The sequence below is a fragment of the Arachis ipaensis genome, chromosome B3 (assembly GCF_059453495.1).
Source record: "Arachis ipaensis isolate K30076 ecotype BB chromosome B3, ASM5945349v1, whole genome shotgun sequence".
In the NCBI taxonomy this organism is placed as follows: Eukaryota; Viridiplantae; Streptophyta; class Magnoliopsida; order Fabales; family Fabaceae; genus Arachis; species Arachis ipaensis.
In genome coordinates this window covers 93,153,342-93,173,622 of record NC_142438.1, presented here as the reverse complement: position 1 = coordinate 93,173,622, position 20,281 = coordinate 93,153,342, and the positions used below count along the sequence as shown (strand labels likewise).

Genomic DNA, 20,281 nt, shown 5'->3' with positions numbered 1-20,281 from the left:
TATCTAAAATTCCCACCAATGAATTACATAAGTATCTTTATTTTATTTTTTGTTTTATTTATCTTTTAATTATCTAAATTTCATAACCAATTAAATCTGCCTGTCTGAGATTTACAAGATAACCATAGCTTGATTCAAGCCGACAATCTCCGTGGGATCGACCCTTACTCACGTAAGGTATTACTTGGACAACCTAGTGCACTTGCTGGTTAGTTGTGCGGAGTTGTGAAAAGTGTGAATCACAATTTTGCCCACCAAGTTTTTGGTGCCGTTGCTGGGAATTGTTCGAGTTTGGACAACTGACAGTTCATCTTGTTGCTTAGATTAGGTAATTTTATTTTATGTTTTTTTTTTAGTTTTATTTTCGAAAAAAATGTTTTTCAAAATTTTTAAGAATGAATTCTAGAGCTTCATGAGATATGTTGAAGCCTGGCTGGCTGTTAAGCCATGTCAAATCTTTTGGACCTAGGTTTCCACTTTCCATTGTAGAAAGGACATGTCTGTAACTGTTATGCTGAAGCTTGGCTGGCCATTTGGCCTTGTCTAATTCTTTTGGACCGAAGCTTTAGACTAACATTGCATGAATCCTGGAATTCTTATTAAAAATTTTGAATTTCTTTATTTTCCTTTTCCAAAATAATTTCGAAAAATACATAAAAATTAATAAAACCATAAAAACCAAAAATTTTGTGTTTCTTGTTTGAGTCTTGTGTCAATTTTTAAGTTTGGTGTCAATTGCATATTTTTAATTTTTTTTAATTTTCGAAAATATATGCATTGTGTTCTTCATTGATCTTCAAGTTGTTCTTGATGATTTTCTTTGTTTAATCTTGTGATTTTCTTGTTTTGGTATTTTTTTTATTGTTTTTCATATGCATTTTTGAATTCATAGTGTTTAAACATTAAAAATTTATAAGTTTGGTGTCTTGCATGTGTTTTTTTTCTTATAAATTTTCAAAAATATGTTCTTGATGTTCATCATGATCTTCAAAGTGTTCTTGTTGTTCATCTTGACATTCAAACTGTTCTTGCATGCATTAGTTGTTTTGATCTTAAATTTTTATGTCTTGTGTCATTTTGTTGTTTTTCTCTTTCCTCATTAATTAAAAAAAATAAAAAATAATATATTTCCCTTATTTTGCTCATAATTTTCGAAATTTTGGATTGATTTAGTCAAAACTTTTAAAATTTGGTTGTTTCTTGTTAGTCAAGTCAAAATTTCAATTTAAAGACTTTATCTTTTCAAATATTTTTCAAAAATCAAATCTTTTTCATTTTTCTTTTTAATATTTTCGAATTTCTTAAACAAATTTTCAAAATCTTTTTCTTACTTTTATTTCATAATTTTCGAAATTATTGCTAACATTTAATGTTTTGATTCAAAAATTTCAAGTACTTTCTTGTTAAGAAAGGTTCAACCTTTAAATTCTAGAATCATATCTTTTAGTTTATTGTTAGTCAAGTCATCAATTTTAATTTTAAAAATAAAATCTTTTTAATTTCCTTCTCAAATCTTTTTCAAAATAAATTTCAATCATATCTTTCAATCATATCTCTTTCAAAATTTAATTTCAAAATCTTTTTCAATTAACTACTTGACTTTTTTGTTTGATTTAAAAAAAAAGTTTTCTATTTCTTATCTTTTTCAAAACCACCTAACTACTTTTCTCTCTCTCTAATTTTCGAAAATCACTAACTACTTTTTCAAAATTCTTTTTCATTAACTAATTGTTTTAAATTCTAATTCTATTTTATTTTCCTTCTTAAATTTCAAATTTTAACTTATAATTAAAATAAAAACAAAAATATTTTTCTTTTTTTAAATTAATATTCGAATACTCTTTCTCTCATCTCTTTCTATTTATTTATTTAATTACTAACACTTCTCTTCTTTTTAAAATTCGAACCCTCTCCCTCTCTCTGTGTTCGAATTCTCTTTATTCTCTTTCTACCTCATTCATCTATTCTTCTCTTCTTCTACTCATATAAAGGAATCTCTATACTGTGACATAGAGGATTCCTCTTCTTTTCTGTTCTCTTCTTTTTCATATGAGCAGGGATAAGGATAAGAACATTCTTGTTGAAGCTGATCCGGAACCTGAAAGGACTCTGAAGAGGAAGCTAAGAGAAGCTAAAGCACAAGACTCTGGAGAGGACCTAACAGAAATTTTCGAAAAAGAAGTAGAGATGGCAGCCGAAAACAATAACAATGGTGGAGATGCAAGGAAGATGCTTGGTGACTTTACTGCACCAACTTCCGACTTTTATGGAATAAACATCTCAATTCTTGCAATTGGAGCAAACAACTTTGAGCTTAAGCCTCAATTAGTTTCTCTAATGCAGCAGAGTTGCAAGCTTTATGGACTTCCATTGGAAGATCCTCATTAGTTCTTAGATGAATTCTTGCAAATCTGTGACACTGTTAAGACCAATGAGGTTAATCATGAGGTCTACAGACTTATGCTTTTCCCTTTTGCTGTAAGAGACAGAGCTAGGATATGGTTGGACTCACAACCTAAAGAAAGCCTGAACTCTTGGGAAAAGTTAGTCAATGCTTTCTTGGCCAAATTCTTTCCACCTCAAAAGTTGAGCAAGCTTAGAGTGGAAGTCCAAACCTTCAGACAGAAGGAAGGTGAATCTCTCTATGAAGCTTGGGAAAGATACAAGCAATTGATCAGAAGGTGTCCTTCTGACATGCTTTTCAGAATGGAGCATCTTATGTATATTCTATGATGGTCTGTCTAAATTGTCTAAGATGTCATTGGACCACTCTACTGGTGGATCTCTTCATCTGAAGAAAACGCCTACAGAAGATCAGGAACTCATTGAAATGGTTACAAATAACCAGTTCATGTATACTTCTGAAAGAAATCATGTGAATAATGGGATGACTCAGAAGAAAGGAGTTCTTGAGATTGATACTCTGAATGCTATATTATCTTAGAACAAAATATTGACTCAGCAAGTCAATATGATTTCTCAGAATCTGACAGGAATGCAAGCTGCATCCGGCAGTGCTAAAGAAGCCTCCTCTGAAGAAGAAGCTTATGACCCTGAGAATCCTAGAATGGAAGAGGTGAATTACATGGGAGAATCCTATAGAAACACCTATAATCCTTCATGGAGAAATCATCCAAATTTCTCATGGAAGGATCAGCAAAATCCGAATCAAGGCTTCAATAACAATAATGGTGAAAGAAATAAGTTTGGCAATAGCAAGCCTTTTCCATCATCTTCTGAGCAACAGACAGAGAATTCTAAGCAGAGCCTCTCTGACTTAGCAACCATAGTCTCTGATCTATGTAAGACCACTCTCAGTTTCATGACTGAAACAAGGTCCTCCATCTGAAATTTGGAGGCACAAGTGGGTCAGCTAAGTAAAAGAGTTACTGAAACTCCTCCTAGTACTCTCTCAAGCAATATAAAAGAGAATCCAAAAGGAGAGTGCAAGGCCATAAATATACCCAACATGGCCGAACCTATAGAGGAGGAAGAGGCGGTGATTTCCACTGAGGAAGACATCAATGGACGTCCACTGACCATTAAGGAGTTCCCTATTGAGGAACCAAAGGAATCTGAGGCTCATACAGAGACCATAGAGATTCCACTGAACTTACTGTTGCCATTCATGAGCTCTGATGAGTATTTTCCCTCTGAAGAGGATGAAAATATTGTTGAAGAGCAAATTGCTCAATATCTAGGAGCAATCATGAAGCTGAATGCCAAGTTATTTGGTAATAAGACTTGGGAGGATGAACCTCCACTGCTCATCAATGAATTGAATACCTTGGTTCAACTGAAATTACCTCAGAAGAAACTGGATCCCGAAAAGTTCTTAATACCCTGTACCATAGGCACCATGAATTTTGAGAAGGCTCTATGTGACCTGGGGTCAGGAATAAACCTCATGCCACTCTCTGTAATGGAAAAACTAGGGATCTTTGAGGTACAAGCTGCAAGAATCTCACTAGAGATGGTAGACAAATCAATGAAACAGGCTTATGGACTTATAGAGGATGTCTTAGTGAAGGTCGAAAGCCTGTACATCCCTGCTGATTTTATAATCCTAGACACTGGGAAGGATGAGGATGAATGCATCATCCTTGGAAGACCCTTCTGATGAGCGGATAATTTATACGCTTTTTGGCATTGTTTTCAGTATGTTTTTAGTATATTTTAGTTAGTTTTTATTATGTTTTTATTAGTTTTTATTCAAAAATCACATTTTTGGAATTTACTATGAGTTTGTGTGTTTTTCTGTGATTTCAGGTATTTTCTGGCTGAAATTGAGGGACCTGAGCAAAAATCTGATTCAGAGGCTGAAAAAGGACTGCAGATGCTGTTGGATTCTGACCTCCCTGCACTTGAAGTGGCTTTTCTGGAGATACAAAAGCCCAATTGGCGCGCTCTCAATTGCGTTGGAAAGTAGACATCTTGGGCTTTCCAGCAATGTCTAATAGTCTATACTTTGCCCGAGATTTGATGGCCCAAACCGACGTTCCAAGTCAGCATAGAAATTCTGGCGTCAAAACGCCAGAACTGGCATAAAAGCTGGAGTTAAACGCCCAAACTGGCACAAAAGCTGGCGTTTAACTCCAAGAAAAGTCTCTACACATGAAAGCTTCAATGCTCAGTCCAAGCACACACCAAGTGGGCCCCGGATGTTGATTTTTACACTAAACACCCTAGCTTACTCATTTTCTGTAACCCTAGGTCACTAGTCTATTATAAAAACTACTTTTAGTGATTCATCTTGTACCTCATGACATTCTACACGTTTCATATTGTATCTTCTACGGCATGAGTCTCTAAACCCCATTGTTGGGGGTGAGGAGCTCTGCTGTTCTTCATGAATTAATGTAATTACTACTATTTTCCATTCTATCACGCTTGCTTCTATTCTAAGATATTCATTCGCAATTCAACCTGATGAATGTGATGATCCGTGACAATCATCATCAGTCTCACCTATGAACGCGTGCCTGACAACCACTTTCGTTCTACATGCAATCAAGCTTGAATGTGTATCTCTTGGGTTTCTAATCTAATATTGGAACCTTCGTGGTATAGGCTAGAATTACTGACGGCCATTCCTGAGATCCGGAAAGTCTAAACCTTGTCTGTGGTATTCCGAGTAGGATCTGGAAAGGGATGACCATGACGAGCTTCAAACTCGCGAGTTTTGGGCATGTGACAGACGCAAAAGGATCAATGGATCCTATTCCAACATGATCGAGAACCAACAACTGATTAGCCGTGCGGTGACAGTGCATTTGGAACATTTTCACTAAGAGGACGGGAAGTAGCCATTGACAACGGTGATGCCCAACATAAAGCTTGCCATGGAAGGAGCCTTGCGTGTATGAAGAAGAAGACAGTAGGAAAGCAGAGATTTAGAAGACAAAGCACCTCCAAATCCTCAACCTGTTCTTCATTATTGCATAACAAGTATTTATTCTTGTTCTTTTACTTTTTACAATTAAATCTGAGAATTATTGATATCCTGACTAAGAGTTACAAGATAACCATAGCTTGCTTCAAGCCGACAATCTCCGTGGGATCGACACTTACTCACGTAAGGTATTACTTGGACGACCCAGTGCACTTGCTGGTTAGTTGTGCGGAGTTGCAAAAGTGTGATTGTAATTTCGTGCACCAAGTTTTTGGCACCGTTGCCAGGGATTGTTCGAGTTTGGACAACTGACGGTTTATCTTGTTGCTTAGATTAGGAATAAATTATTTTTGTTGGTTTAGAGTCACTAAATTTGAGTCTTTTATTTGAGTTTAGTTTCATATTTTAAGTTTGGTGTCAATTGTATGCTTTTATTTTCTTTCAATTTTTTCGAATTTGCATGTTCTTAGTTGTTTCTTGATCTTTAAAAATTCTATGTTTGGTGTCTCCTTTGTGTTTTCCCTTAAATTTTTGAAAATATTGAGTTTGACTTTCTAAAAATTTTAAGTTTGGTGTCCCTTGTGCTTTTATTTACTTAAAAATTTTTCAAAAATTTGTTCTTGGTGTTTATCTTGATCTTCAAAGTGTTCTTGGTGTTCATCTTGACATTCAAAGTTTTCTTGTTTGTTCTCTTTGTTTTGATCTAAAATTTCTGAGTTTAGTGTCATTTTGTTGTTTTTCTCTTTCCTCATTAAAATTCAAAAATAAAAAAAATATCTTTTCCTTATTTTACTCATAAATTTCGAAATTTTGCATTAAATTAGTCAAAGATTTTCAAAATCATATCTTTTTTCAGTCAAGTCAAAATTCTAATTTCAAAAATTGATCTTTTGAAATCTTCTTCAAAAATCAAATCTTTTTAATTTCTTCAATCATATCTTTTTTTATTAAATTGCAATCATATCTTCTCAATCATATCTTTTTAAAAATAATTTTCAATCATATATTTTTGATTGCTAATTTCCAAAATCTTTTTAATCAATTAATTAATTTAGTTTTCAATTTGCTTTTATTTTCTTCTAATTTTCAAAAGTTCTATTTTATCTTCCATTTATTTTGTTTTAATTTTTTTCTTTTTTCGGTTACTTTTAATTAAAAAAAATATAATAAAATAATAATAATAAGAAGAAAAAAATTTAAAATATAATTTAATTGCAATTCATATCAATTTCCTTTCCTCCATCATGGACATAAGTGGAAGTGAACAGTCCAGAAGGACTTTGGGATCATATGCTAACCCCATTACAGTTGCATATGGGAGTAGCATCTGTATACCTCCCATCAAGGCAAGCAGTTTTGAGCTAAATCCTCAGCTCATTATCATGGTGCTGCAAAATTACCAGTATTCCGGTCTTCCACAGGAAGAACCTACTGAGTTTTTGGCACAGTTCTTACAAATTACTGACACAGTATGTGATAAAGAAGTGGATCAGGATGTCTACAGATTATTATTGTTTCCATTTGCTATAAAAGATCAAGCTAAGAGGTGGTTAAATAACCAACCTACAGCAAGCATAAAAACACGGAGACAGTTATCAGACAAATTCCTGAATCAATTTTACCCTCCAAAAAGGATGACACAGCTAAGGCTGGACATCCAAGGCTTTAAACAAGAGGATCATGAATCCCTTTATAATGCCTGGGAGAGGTATAGAGGGATGATGAGAAAATGCCCCTCTGAAATGTTTTCAGAGTGGGTACAGTTAGACATCTTCTATTATGGGCTTACAGAAAAAGCTCAGATGTCTTTAGACCACTCAGCTGGTGGATCTATACACATGAGGAAGACGATTGAAGAGGCTCAAGAACTCATAGATACGGTTGCTAGAAATCAGTATCTATACTCAAGCAGTGAATCCTCCATAAAAGAAGAGGCTAGGGCAGTAACTACTGATCCTAATCCTCAAGAACAAATTGTTGAACTTAATCAGCAATTACCCCTTGTGACAAAACAATTAGCAGAATTTAAAGAGATGCTCCAAGACACTAAAAATGCAAACAAGAATATGGAAGCACAATTGAATCAGACAAGACAGCAGCTATCTAAACAGATAACAGAAGAATGCCAAGCTGTCCAATTAAGGAGCAGGAAGACATTAAATAAATCAGCTCAAAGTAACAGAAAGCCAAGAAAGGAAAAACTGACAGAGGATGACCAAACCACTACCCAAAATCCCTCTGAGGACAACAAGAGCCCAGAGAGGAATGATTTTGGCGTTCAAATGCCAGAAAAGGGTGAAAATTGGCGTCAAACGTCCATCCCTTGCCCAGCTCTGGCGTTCAAACGCCAATGAGGGATCAGACACCTGCAAGTGCTGATAGCAACCCCTCTAATAAGGCTTCTCCAACCACCTCTGTAGGGAATAAACCTACAGCAACTAAGGTTGAAGAATATAAAGCCAAGATGCCTTATCCTCAGAAACTCCGCCAAGCGGAGTAGGATAAACAATTTGCCCGCTTTGCAGACTATCTCAGGACTCTTGAGATAAAGATCCCGTTTACAGAGGCACTTGAGCAAATACCCTCTTATGCTAAGTTCATGAAAGAGATCTTAAGTCATAAGAAGGATTGGAGAGAAACTAAAAAGGTGTTTCTCACTGAAGAATACAGTGCAGTCATTCTGACAAGCTTACCAGAGAAGCTTCAAGATCCAGGAAGCTTTATGATACCATGCACATTAGAGGGTGCTTGCACCAAGATAGCTCTATGTGACATTGGAGCAAGTATCAACCTAATACCTACATCCACTATCAGAAAGCTTGGCTTGACTGAAGAAGTCAAACTAACCCAGATATGTCTTCAACTTGCTGATGGCTCCATTAAATATCCATCAGGCATAATTGAGGACATGATTATCAAGGTTAGGCCATTTGCCTTTCCCATTGACTTTGTAGTGCTGGAAATGGAGGAGCACAAGAGTGCAACTCTCATTTTAGGAAGGCCTTTCCTAGCAACTGGACGAACTCTTATTGATGTAAAAAAGGGGGAAGTGACCCTGAGAGTCAATGAGGATGAGTTTAAGTTAAATGCTGTCAAAGCTATGCAGCATCCAGACACATCAGATGACTGCATAAGCACTGATATTATTGACTCTTTGGTGGAAGAGATCAATATGGCTGAAAGTCTTGAATCAGAGCTAGAGGACATCTTTAAAGATGTTCAGCCTCGTATGGAGGAATCAGAGGAAGTAAAAGAACCTCTGAAAATTCCTCAGAAAGAGGATAAGCCTCCTAAACCCGAGCTCAAACCACTACCACCATCCCTGAAATATGCATTTCTGGGAGAAGGTGACACTTTTCCAGTGATCATAAGCTCTGCTTTAAATCCACAGGAAGAGAAAGCACTAATTCAAGTACTAAGGACACACAAGACAGCTCTTGGGTGGTCCATAAGTGATCTTAAGGGCATTAGCCCAGCAAGATGCATGCACAAGATCCTATTAGAGGATGATGCTAAGCCAATGGTTTAACCACAGAGGCGGCTAAATCCAGCCATGAAGGAGGTGGTGCAGAAAGAGGTCACTAAGTTACTAGAGGCTGGGATTATTTATCCTATTTCTGATAGCCCTTGGGTAAGCCCTGTCCAAGTTGTACCCAAAAAGGGAGGCATGACAGTGGTTCACAATGAAATGAATGAATTGGTTCCTACAAGAACAGTTACAGGGTGGCGTATGTGTATTGACTACAGAAGACTCAATACAGCCACCAGAAAGGATCATTTTCCTTTACCATTCATAGACCAGATGCTAGAGAGACTAGCAGGTCATGACTATTACTTCTTTTTGGATGGCTATTCAGGCTATAACCAGATTGCAGTAGATCCTCAGGACCAAGAGAAAACAGCATTCACATGTCCCTCTGGCGTATTTGCTTACAGAAGGATGCCTTTTGGTCTGTGCAATGCACCTGCAATCTTTCAGAGGTGCATGCTCTCTATTTTCTCTGATATCATAGAGAAATTTTTGGAAGTCTTCATGGTTGACTTTTCAGTATTTGGAGACTCATTCAGCTCCTGTCTTGACCATTTAGCACTTGTTCTGAAAAGATGTCAAGAGACCAACCTAGTTTTAAACTGGGAAAAATGTCACTTTATGGTGACTGAGGGAATTGTCCTTGGGCATAAAATTTCAAACAAGGGAATAGAAGTAGATCAAGCTAAAGTGGAGGTAATTGAAAAATTACCACCACCTGCCAATGTTAAGGCAATCAGAAGCTTTCTAGGGCATGCAGGATTCTATAGGAGGTTTATAAAGGATTTTTCAAAAATTGCAAAACCTCTGAGCAATCTGCTAGCTGCTGACATGCCATTTGTGTTTGACACAGAGTGTCTGCAGGCGTTTGAGACTCTGAAAGCTAAGCTGGTCACAGCACCGGTCATCTCTGACCATTCGAACTAATGTGTGATGCCAGTGACCATGCCGTTGGTGCAGTATTGGGACAGAGGCATAACAAGCTTCTGCACGTCATTTACTATTCTAGTCGTGTTTTAAATGATGCACAGAAGAATTACACAACCACAAAAAATGAGTTACTTGCAGTGGTTTATGACATTGACAAGTTTAGATCCTATTTAGTAGGTTCAAAAGTGATTGTGTATACTGACCATGCTGCTCTTAAATACCTACTCACAAAGCAGGATTCAAAACCCAGGCTCATAAGATGGGTGTTGCTTCTGCAAGAGTTTGATATAGAAATAAGAGACAGAAAAGGGACAGAGAACCAGGTAGCTGATCACCTGTCCCGAATAGAACCAGTAGCAGGGGCGTCCCTTCCTCCTACTGAGATCTCTGAGACCTTTCCGGATGAGCAACTCTTTGCCATTCAGGAAGCACCATGGTTTGCAGACATTACAAACTATAAAGCTGTAAGGTTCATACCCAATGAGTACAGCAGGGTACAAAGGAAAAAACAAATTTTTGATGCAAAATACTACCTATGGGATGAGCCATACCTCTTTAAAAGATGTGCAGACGGAATGATCCGCAGATGTGTACCTAGAGAGGAGGCACAGAAGATCCTGTGGCATTGCCATGGATCATAGTATGGAGGATATTTTGGAGGTGAGCGAACAGCCACTAAGGTCCTCCAATATGGCTTCTACTGGCCTACTATCTATAAAGATGCCCGAGAGTTTGTGCGTAACTGTGACAGTTGCAAAAGAGCTGGTAACCTGCCTCATGGTTACGCCATGCCTCAACAAGGGATCTTAGAGATTGAGTTGTTTGATGTGTGGGGCATTGACTTCATGGGTCCTTTCCCACCATCATACTCAAACACTTACATTCTGGTGGCTGTAGACTACGTATCTAAATGGGTAGAAGCAATTGCCACACCCACTAATGATACTAAGACTGTGATGAAGTTCCTCCAGAAACATATTTTCAGCAGATTTGGTGTTCCCAGAGTACTAATCAGTGATGGGGGCACTCATTTCTGCAATAAACAGCTTTACTTTGCTATGGTCAGATATGGAATTAGCCACAAAGTGGCAACTTCGTATCATCCACAGACAAATGGGCAGGCTGAAGTCTCTAACAGAGAACTAGAGAGAATCCTGGAATGGACTGTAATTGCCTGTAGAAAGGATTGGGTAATGAGCTTGGATGATGCTCTGTGGGCATACAGAACAGCATTCAAGACTCCTATAGGAACTTCTCCATACCAACTTGTGTATGGCAAGGCTTGTCATCTACCCGTGGAACTGGAACATAAGGCCTATTGGGCAACCAGATTCCTAAACCTGATTGCTAAGTTAGCTGGAGAGAAAAGATTGCTCTAGCTGAATGAGCTAGAGAGGAATTCAGACTCAATGCTTTTGAAAATGCAAAATTTTATAAGGAGAAAGCAAAAAGGTGGCATGACAAGAAACTGTCATCTAGAGTCTTTGAACCAGGACAGAAGGTTTTGTTGTTTAACTCTAGGCTCAAATTATTTCCCGGGAAATTAAAATCCCGGTGGAGGGGACCATATGTGATTACAGGTGTGTCACCATATGGATATGTTGAGCTTCAGGATTTTGACTCTGATAAAAAGTTCATTGTAAATGGATAGAGAATCAAACATTATCTTGAAAACAATTTTGAGCAAGAATGCTCAAAACTGAAGCTTGGATAAAGCTCAGTCAAGGTCCAGCTAAAGACAATAAAGAAGCGCTTGTTGGGAGGCAACCCAATTTTATTATATCTATTTATTTTTTATTGTTATTTTATGTTTCCTGTAGGTTGATGATCATGTGAAGTCACAAAAATAACTGAAAAAGCAAAAAAAAAAGAATGAAAAACAGTATTAAAAATAGCACACCCAGGAGGAAAAGCTTACTGGCGTTTAGACGCCAGTAAGGGTAGCAGAATGGGCGTTAAACGCCCAGTCTGGCACCATTCTGGGCATTTAACACCAGAAAGGAGCACAGAGCTGGCGTTTAACGCCAAAAAAGGGCAAGAAGATGGCGTTAAACACCAGAAATGGGCAGCAACCTGGCATTTAATGCCAGGATTGGCAGCAAAGGGCGTTTTGCAAGCCTAATTGGTGCAGGAATGAGAAATCCTTGACACCTCAGGATCTGTAGACCCCACAGGATCCCCACCAACCTCAATTCACTCTCTCTCTTCTTCACACCGTTTCATAATACTCTTCCCCAAATACCCTTCATCTTCACATATCTTAAACACTACTTCACCCCATTGGCCGAAACACTAACCCCCTCCATCTCCTCTATTTCTTCTTCCTTTACTCTCTTCTTTCTTCTTTTTGCTTGGGGACGAGCAAACCTTCTAAGTTTGGTGTGGTAAAAGCTAAAGCTTTTTGTTTTTCCATAACCATTTATGGCACCAAAGGCCGGAGAAACGTCTAGAAAGAGGAAAGGGAAGGCAAAAGCTTTCACCTCCCTAGGAGAATTAAGTTCCAATATGGGACAACTAAGGGTGGAACACCAAGAACATTCCATCCTCCTTCATGAAATTAGAGAAGATCAAAGAATCATGAAAGAGGAGAAACAAAGGCAAGGAAGAGACATTGAGGAGCTCAAGCATTCCATAAGATCTTCAGGACGAAGAACAAGTCACCATCACTAAGGTGGACCCGTTCTTTAATTTCCTTGTTCTTTATTTTCTGTTTTTCAAATTGTTATGCTTTATGTTTATCTATGTTTGTGTTTTTATCACATGATCAGTAGTATCTTAGTGTCTATGCCTTAAAGCTATGAATCTATCACCTTTCTTAAATAAAAAGTGTTTTTAATTGAAAAAGAAAAAGAAGTGCATGAATTTCGAATTTTAAAACAGCTTAATTATTTTGATGTGGTGGCAATACTTTTGTTTTTCTGAATGAATGCTTGAACAGTGAATATTTTTGAATTTGTTGTTTATGAATGTTAAAATTGTTGGCTCTTGAAAGAATGATGGAAAAGGAGAAATGTTATTGATAATCTAAAAAATTATAAAAATGATTCTTGAAGCAAGAAAAAGCAGTGAAAAGCTTGCAAAAAAAAAGAAAAAAAAAACAGAGGCGAAAATAAAGAAAAAAGAAAAGAAAAGAAAAGAAAAAGCAAGCAGAAAAAGCCAATAGCCCTTTAAACCAAAAGGCAAGGGTAAAATAAAAAGGATCCAAGGCTTTGTGCGTTAGTGGATAGGAAGGCCCACAGGAATAAAATCCTGGCCTAAGCGGCTAAACCAAGCTGTCCATAACCATGTGCTTGTGGCGTGAAGGTGTCAAGTGAAAACTTGAGACTGAGTGGTTAAAGTTGTGGTCCAAAGCAAAAAGAGTGTGCTTAAGAGATCTGGACATCTCTAATTGGGGCCTCTAGCAAAGCTAAGTCACAATCTGAAAAGGTTCACCCAGTTATGTGTCTGTGGCATTTATGTATCCGGTGGTAACACTGGAAAACAAAATGCTTAGGGTCACGGCCAAGACTCATAAAGTAGCTGTGTTCAAGAATCAACATACTGAACTAGGAGAATCAATAACACTATCTGAATTCTGAGTTCCTATGGATGCCAATCATTCTGAACTTCAAAGGATAAAATGAGATGCCAAAACTGTTCAGAAGCAAAAAGGCTACAAGTCCTGCTCATCTAATTGAAGCTAATCTTCATTGATATTTTTGAGATTTATTATATATTCTCTTCTTTTTAACCTATTTTGTTTTTAGTTGCTTGGGGACAAGCAACAATTTAAGTTTGGTGTTGTGATGAGCGGATAATTTATACCCTTTTTGGCATTATTTTTACATAGTTTTTAGTATGTTTTAATTACTTTTTATTATATTTTTATTAGTTTTTATGTAAAAATCACATTTCTGGACTTTACTATGAGTTTGTGTGTTTTTCTGTGATTTTAGGTATTTTCTGGCTTAAATTGAGGGCCTTGAGCAAAAATCTGATTCAGAGGTTGAGAAAGAATTGCAGATGCTGTTGGATTCTGACCCTCCTGCACTCGAAGTGGATTTTCTAGAGCTGCAGAAGCCTAATTGGGGCGCTCTTAATTGCGTTGGAAAATAGACATCTTGGGCTTTCCATCAATATATAATACTCCGTACTTTGCCTGAGATTTGACGGCCCAAACTGGCGTCTAAACGCCCACTAAAGACCCTTTTCTGGAGTAAAACACCAGAACTGGCATCAAAACTGGAGTTAAACGCCCAAACTGGCACCCAAGCTGGCATTTAACTCCAAGGATGGCCTATACACGTGAAAGCTTCATTGCTCAGCCCAAGCACACACCAAGTGGGCCCCGGAAGTGGATTTCTGCACTATCTGCACTTAGTTACTCATTTTCTGTAAACCTAAGTACTAGTTTAGTATAAATAGCACTTTTTACTATTGTATTCGGAGACTTTTATCATCTTAGAGATTTGGAGAGGCTGGCCATTCGGCCATGCCTAGACTATTTTCTCTTATGTATTTTCTACGGTGGAGTTTCTACACCCCATAGATTAAGGTGTGGAGCTCTGCTGTTCTTCATGAATTAATGCAAGTACTATTGTTTTTCTTTCAATTCATGCCTACTTCTTCTCCAAGTTATACTCTTGTACTTAATTCAGTTAAGTCAGAATGAAGCGGTGACCCGTGACAATCACCAAATCTTCGTTACTCGCTTAGCCAAGATCCACGTGCCTGACAACCACAAAGCGGTCTACATGATGTTCAACGTAGTCATTGGACGATAGCCGGAGTATATTCTCTTGGGTCTCTAATACACGGACCGAGTCTGTGATATTAGGATCTTCGTGGTATAGGCTAGAACCATTGGCAGCCATTCCTGAGATCCAGAAAGTCTAAACCTTGTCTGTGGTATTCCGAGTAGGATCTGACAAGGGATGACTGTGACGAGCTTCAAACTTTTGAATGTTGGGCGCAGTGACAGTGTGTAAAAGAACAAGGGTCCTTGATGAGCAGATAATTTATACGCTTTTTGACATTGTTTTTAGTATGTTTTTAGTAGAATCTAGTTACTTTTAGGGATGTTTTCATTAGTTTTTATGTTAAATTCACATTTCTGGACTTTACTATGAGTTTGTGTGTTTTTCTGTGATTTCAGGTATTTTCTGGTTGAAATTGAGGGACTTGAGCAAAAATAAGATTCAGAGGTTGAAGAAGGACTGCTGATGCTGTTGGATTCTGACCTCCCTGCACTCAAAGTGGATTTTCTGGAGCTACAGAACTCGAAATGGCGCGCTTCCAATTGCGTTGGAAAGTAGCCATCCAGGGCTTTCCAGCAATATATAATAGTCCATACTTTGGCCAAGAATAGATGACGCAAACTGGTGTTCAACGCCAGCTCTCTGCCCAATTCTGACGTCCAGCGCCAGAAAGTATCCAAAACCAGAGTTGAACGCCCAAACTGGCACAAATACTGGCGTTCAACTCCAAGAAGGACTTCTACACGTGCAACACTCAAGCTTAGCCCAACCACACACCAAGTGGGCCCCGAAAGTGGATTTATGCATCAATTACTTACTTCTGTAAACCCTAGTAGCTAGTTTATTATAAATAGGACGTTTTACTATTGTATTAGACATCCTGGATTGTATTTTGATCCTGTGACCACGTTTTGGGGGCTGGCCTCTTGGCCATGCCTGGACCTTTCACTTATATATTTTCAACGGTAGAGTTTCTACACTCTATAGATTAAGGTGTGGAGCTCTGCTGTTCCTCAAAGATTAATGCAAAGTACTACTGTTTTCTATCCAATTCATTTTATTTCGCTTCTAAGATATTCATTCGCTCTTCAACCTGAATGTGATGAACGTGACAATCATCATCATTCCCTATGAATGCGTGCCTAACAACCACTTCCATTCTACCTTCGACTGAATGAGTATCTCTTAGATCTCTTAATCAAAATCTTCGTGGTGTAAGCTAGAATGATGGCGGCATTCAAGAGAATCCGGAAAGTCTAAACCTTGTCTGTGGTATTCCGAGTAGGATTCAATGATTGAATGACTGTGATGAGCTTCAAACTCGCGATTGCTGGGCGTAGTGACAGAACGCAAAAGGATAGTAAATCCTATTCCAGCATGATCGAGAACCGACAGATGAATAGTCGTGCCGTGACAGGGTGCGTTGACCATTTTCACTGAGAGGATAGGATGTAAACCATTGACAATGGTGATGCCTCCAGATGATTAGCCGTGCCGTGACAGGGCATTTGGATCATTTTCCCGAGAGAAGACCGAAAGTAGCCATTGACAATGGTGATGCATTACATAAAGCCAGCCATGAAAAGGAGTAAGACTGATTGGATGAAGACAGTAGGAAAGCAGAGGTTCAGAGGAACGAAAGCATCTCCATACGCTTATCTGAAATTCTCACTAATGAATTACATAAGTATTTCTATCCTTATTTTATTATATTATTTTCGAAAACTCCATAACCATTTGATATCCGCCTGACTGAGATTTACAAGGTGACCATAGCTTGCTTCATACCAACAATCTCCGTGGGATTCGACCCTTACTCACGTAAGGTATTACTTGGACGACCCAGTGCACTTGCTGGTTAGTTGTGCGAAGTTGTGAAACATGGTATTGGCATCATGTTTTTGGCGCCATTACCAGGGAAAGAAAGAGCAATGAATTTTACATAATCAAAGTGTAATCATAATTTCTGCGCACCAAGTTTTTGGCGCCATTGCCGGGGATTGTTCGAGTTTGGACAACTAACGGTTCATCTTGTTGCTCAGATTAGGTAAATTTTCTTTTTGTTTTCTTTTCAAAAATTTTTTCAAAAATTTTTCAAAAATTTTCTCCTTTGTTTTCGAAAAAAAAAATCTTAAAATAAAAATGTTTTCAAAAATTTTATAATTTTATTCAAAATTTTTAAGAATGTATTCTAGTGTTTCATGAAGCATGTGAAGCCTGGCTGGCTGCAAAGCCATGTCTAAATTCTTTTGGACTGAGGCTTCCAAACCATCAGCATAGAGGCAAGTTACATATTTGATAAGTAATGAGCAGTATATTCTGATATCTTGCTGAAGCTTGGCTGGCCATTGGCCACGTCTAGTGGTTTGGACTGGAGCTTTCATTGAAAGCTTGGCTGGCTAGTGAGCCATGTCTAATTCCTGGACTGAAGCTTTAGACTAACATGGCAAGATTCCTGGAATTCATATTAAAGATTTTGAAATCCTTATTTTTGTTTTTCAAATAATTTTCGAAAAAAATACAAAAAATTAGAAAATCATAAAAATCAAAAATATTTTTTGTGTTCTTGTTTGAGTCTTGAGTCATGTTATAAGTTTGGTGTCAATTGCATACTCATCTTGAATTTTTTGAAAATTTCATGCATTCATAGTGTTCTTCATGATCTTCAAGTTGTTCTTGGTAAGTCTTCTTGTTTGATCTTTGTATTTGCATGCTTTGTGTCTTTTCTTGTATTTCATATGCATTCTTGAATTCTTAGTGCCTAAGCATTAAAGAATTCTAAGTTTGGTGTCTTGCATGTTTTCTTTGCATTAAAAATTTTTTCAAAAATATGTTCTTGGTGTTCATCATGATCTTCATAGTGTTCTTAGTGTTCATCTTGACATTCATAGTGTTCTTGCATTCATCACATGTTTTGATTTAAAAATTTTCATGCATTGCATCTTTTTCATGTTTTTCTCTTTCATCATTAAAAATTCAAAAATCAAAAAAATATCTTTCCCTTTTTCTCTCATCAAATTCGAAAATTTGGATTGACCTTTCTAAATATTTTTAAAATGAAGTTGTTTCTTATGAGTCAAATCAAATCTTCAATTTGAAAATCTTATCTTTTTCAAAATCTTTTTCAAAAATCAAATCTTTTTCAAATTTCTTAGTTATTTTCGAAAATTCCAAAAATATTTTTCAAAAAAATCTTTTTCTCATTTTCATATCAAATTTTCGAAAATAACAAAGACAATTAATGTTTTGATTCAAAAATTTCAAGTTTGTTACTTACTTGTTAAGAAAGATTCAAACTTTAAGTTCTAGAATCATATCTTCTGATTTCTTGTGAATCAAGTCATTAATTGTGATTTTAAAAATCAAATCTTTTTCAAAAACTAATTTCTATCACATCTTTTCAAAAATATCTTCTTATCTTATCTTTTTCAAAAATTTGATTTCAAAATATCTTTTCTAACTTCCTATCTTCTTATCTTTTCAAAAATTGATTTTCAAATTTGTTTCAACTAACTAACTAACTTTTTGTTTGTTTCTTACCTTTTTCAAAACTACCTAACTAACTCTCTCTCTCTAATTTTTGAAAATATCTTCCCTCTTTTTCAAAAATTCTTTTTATTTTAATTTTTTAATCTTAATTTTCGAAAATCACTAACTCTTTTTTAAAAAAAAAAAATTATTTTCGAAAATTTCTTCTCTCTCATCTCCTTCTATTTATTTATTCTTCTACTAACATCTCTCCCTCACCCACCAAAAATCCGAACCCTCTCTCTCTCTCTCTGAGTTCAAATTTTCTTCTTCTTTTCTTCTACTAACACAAGGACCTCTATACTGTGATATAAAGGATCCATATTATTATTATTATTTTCTCTGTGCCCTCTTCTTTGTCATATGAGCAGGAGCAAGGACAAGAACATTCTTGTTGAAGCAGATCCAGAACCTGAAAGGACTCTGAAGAGAAAATTAAGAGAAGCTAAATTACAACAATCCAGAGATAACCTCTCAGAAATTTTCGAACAGGAAGGGGAGATGGCAGCCGAAAATAATAATAATGCAAGGAGGATGCTTGGTGAATTTACTGCACCTAATTCCAATTTACATGGAAGAAGCATCTCCATTCCTGCCATTGGAGCAAACAACTTTGAGCTGAAACCTCAATTAGTTTCTCTGATGCAGCAGAACTGCAAGTTTCATGGACTTCCATCTGAAGATCCTTTTCAGTTCTTAACTGAATTCTTGCAGATATGTGATACTGTTAAGACTAATGGAGTAGATCCTGAAGTCTACAGGCTCATGCTTTTCCCTTTTGCTGTAAGAGACAGAGCTAGAATATGGTTGGACTCTCAACCCAAAGACAGCCTGAACTCTTGGGATAAGCTGGTCATGGCTTTCTTAGCCAAGTTCTTTCCTCCTCAAAAGCTGAGCAAGCTTAGAGTGGATGTTCAAACCTTCAAACAAAAAGATGGTGAATCCCTCTATGAAGCTTGGGAAAGATACAAACAGTTGACCAAAAAGTGTCCTTCTGACATGCTTTCAGAATGGACCATCCTGGATATATTCTATGATGGTTTATTTGAATTAGCTAAGATGTCATTGGATACTTCTGCAGGTGGATCCATTCACCTAAAGAAAATGCCTGCAGAAGCTCAAGAACTCATTGAGATGGTTGCTAATAACCAGTTCATGTACACTTCTGAGAGGAATCCTGTGAGTAATGGGACGCCTATGAAGAAGGGAGTTCTTGAAGTTGATACTTTGAATGCCATATTGGCTCAGAATAAAATATTGACTCAGCAAGTCAATATGATTTCTCAGAGTCTGAATGGGATGCAAGCTGCATCCAACAGTACTCAAGAGACATCTTCTGAAGAAGAAGCTTATGATCCTGAGAACCCTGCAATAGCAGAGGTGAATTACTTAGGTGAACCTTATGGAAACACCTATAATCCATCATGAAGAAATCATCCAAATCTCTCATGGAAGGATCAAAGGCCTCAACAAGCCTTTAATAATGGTGGAAGAAACAGGTTTAGCAATAGCAAGCCTTTCCCATCATCCACTCAGCAACAGACAGAGAATTCTGAGCAGAATCCATCTAGCTTAGCAAACTTAGTCTCTGATCTATCTAAGGCCACTGTAAGTTTCATGAATGAAACAAGGTCTTCCATTAGAAATTTGGAAGCACAAGTGGGCCAGCTGAGTAAAAGGATCACTGAAATCCCTCCTAGTACTCTCCCAAGCAATACAGAAGAGAATCCAAAAGGAGAGTGCAAGGCCATTGATATCACCAAAATGGCCGAACCCAAAGAGGGAGAGGAGGACGTGAATCCCAGTGAGGAAGACCTCCTGGGACGTCCAGTGATCAATAAGGAGTTTCCCTCTGAGGAACCAAAGGAATCTGAGGCTCATCTAGAGACCATAGAGATTCCATTGAACCTCCTTATGCCCTTCATGAGCTCTGATGAGTATTCCTCTTCTGAAGAGAATGAGGATGTCACTGAAGAGCAAGCTGCCAAGTTCCTTGGTGCAATCATGAAGCTGAATGCCAAATTATTTGGCATTGAAACTTGGGAAGATGAACCTCCCTTGTTCATCAATGAACTAAGTGATCTGGATCAACTGACATTGCCTCAGAAGAGACAGGATCCTGGAAAGTTCATAATACCTTGTACCATAGGCACCATGATCTTTAAG

At 37.2% G+C, this 20,281-nt stretch overlaps 1 non-coding gene across 1 annotated transcript; it reads right to left on the bottom strand.

Annotated features, from left to right (window-relative positions):
* Positions 1-19,012: 19,012 nt before the first annotated feature.
* Positions 19,013-19,120, bottom strand: LOC148571596 (small nucleolar RNA R71). Its single transcript, XR_015907940.1, has one exon. It is a non-coding gene; the product is annotated as a small nucleolar RNA R71 (small nucleolar RNA).
* Between the last annotated feature and the right edge of the window lie 1,161 nt (positions 19,121-20,281).